Consider the following 2,342-nt stretch of genomic DNA (forward strand, 5'->3'; position numbering starts at 1 on the left):
TTTTGCTTTGCGAATAGGAACCATTTTGCCATTTATAGCTTTTCTACTAACAATAATCACTAGGTGTGTTACAGGTGAACCTAGGATATTTTGATGCTTCTTCAGAATACGAGTGTGCTGGAATTTTGTCAGCATGTGGAGCCAGATTTTCTGCGAAACGAACGTGTTTTTTTTTTTTGTCACTATTGCGTTCAAATTCGTCAGGTTTTATCATGTCAACGTATTATTATATTTCGTTCTTCATAACCTTTTGTATGGGAGAAAGCTTATACGCTAGATAAAGAATTGACTCAAGGTCTCTGCAATATTTCTTTTATCGTTGAATCTTTCCCTGAAAACGTAGCAAAGGGCGGTTTGTCTTTTACGTTTAGATGTTCAGAATATTGCATAGGCTTTTATTTACTTTCATCTCGTTATTACTTGTTCAAATGTCCTAAACCTTTCTGTTATCTCAGGAACCCAATAGCTTCTTCGTGTATTGACCAAGCCTCTCATCTTGCGCTGTATGTTTACAACTGCTTAAACTTTTGTCCAACATTGCTTCCAAGTTTTAATTTGTGATAGTCGAAAGGGTATGTTTTGCATTAATTATCTTAAACGTAGGTAGCCTTGTTTATACATAGTGAAACTTTATCTATTGAAGCTCTATCGGCTTCATTAGTGTCATACAAAATGTACTAATTACTTTGTGAATCAACTTATAAACATAGCGAAGTGATAGACATTGTCTGTGGAGGCGTGAACAGTGCAGTGTAGCTCATTTCGACGATAGTTTCTAGTGGCCCACGTACAAGACTGTAGCTGAAGGCTGTTAGACATCAGGTCAGGGCAGCTGGACGAGCCAAACTTCATAGTGTGTTTTTTAGAATTTATTATTGAGTACGCCAGAGGAAGAGCTATAAGTTATTTCATAACTTCTTTACTTATCCACATACAAACATTCGCTGGTAAATCGTTCTTTATCGTAAATTTTACCAAACAGTATTTCGAATGATTCAACAAACTTCATTTCATTCAAATTACGCATAAGACAGAAGATATACTTGGTTTAGTTTTTCAAATAGTAGCCGCGTCAAAAGTGTATCGTTCTAGATATCTGCGATTCAAACAATGGATTCAAAATTTGGAAATAAATCTGCAGGATATTAACCGGAGCCAGTGAGGAATATCGTAAGCCTGCAGACTCATCTTGGTCTTCTTATTGAGCTAAACAAGTCAGTCTAATACATTTAAGAAAAAAGAATAGCGGCACATATTCAGCGATTACAGAATTCAGTTACGACAACATTCATGTATGACCAAGCTCGTGGACCTAGAAAAAGAGCATGACTCTATGAAGACAATAAACCCTTTCAGGAAAAAAAAAGATTACAATCAGCGCAGTTGCCAAGGGATTGCCAACTATATGTTAAGACGCATTATTGTATGAAACCCGCACATAACAAGGCCAGAAGAAACCTCCACGACATTCGACGAAATCAAGCTGAACTTTTTGAGGATTTCTTTTTTCTGGTACTTATTTATTTTCCCAGGGTTACTGATAGCTTGAAAAGCCCAACCTGACTGACGTTGGTACGTCATTAGTAAATCGCGCAGATCGCTTTCGATAGATGGTGGCGACATTCGTTGTAGCTCCTCGAGAAATCTTCTACAAGCGTTACGATATTAATATATGCAGCCCTTTAGGCCTGGTTCCCCTCCGACGTTACTAGGCGATGGAAAGGTGTTTTACGGCCTTCTCACTGCCATGAGAGTCTCAGTACATAACAACGAGACACAGCTAAAGTTAAGGATAGAAATCCTGCACCACTAGCGCCTGTACCCCGCAGGCTTTTGGACAATTTTTCCTGCAACATAATGACATTCATCAGGTACAATTCTGGTTTTATTGATGTATATTTTTGATACGAATTATCCAAAAAACGCACTATTTACGTTTGGGAATTCACATAAAAATATATGGAGAAGACGTGAAGCTATATGAAATAGCAGGTAAGCCCGACGTGAGAAACTTACAGGCTAAATTATTTGCCTGTACGTTTCAACTAAGTCAGGCTTGATTCTTATATAAACTCTGTATTCTAGAAGATCACGTACGTACGAGGTCTAGGTACAATTGGAACTATGTCATTGAGCATGTAGACGACGTTATATATCGGTGAGCAAATACGTTCGATAGACCCTTTTGCAGAAATACTACTTCGAAGTATGCCTGATAAAGAGGCCATTTTCCGTTCAAGTGTTTTAGCATAAAAGTGGAATTTCATGTAAGTAATAGACTAGACTAATAATGGTTTGTGTTGTATACCTACAAAAGACGATTTCCTAGTGAAGTGATTTGA

The sequence above is a fragment of the Varroa destructor genome, unplaced genomic scaffold (assembly GCF_002443255.2).
Source record: "Varroa destructor unplaced genomic scaffold, Vdes_3.0 BEIS01000419.1, whole genome shotgun sequence".
NCBI lineage: Eukaryota > Metazoa > Arthropoda > Arachnida > Mesostigmata > Varroidae > Varroa > Varroa destructor.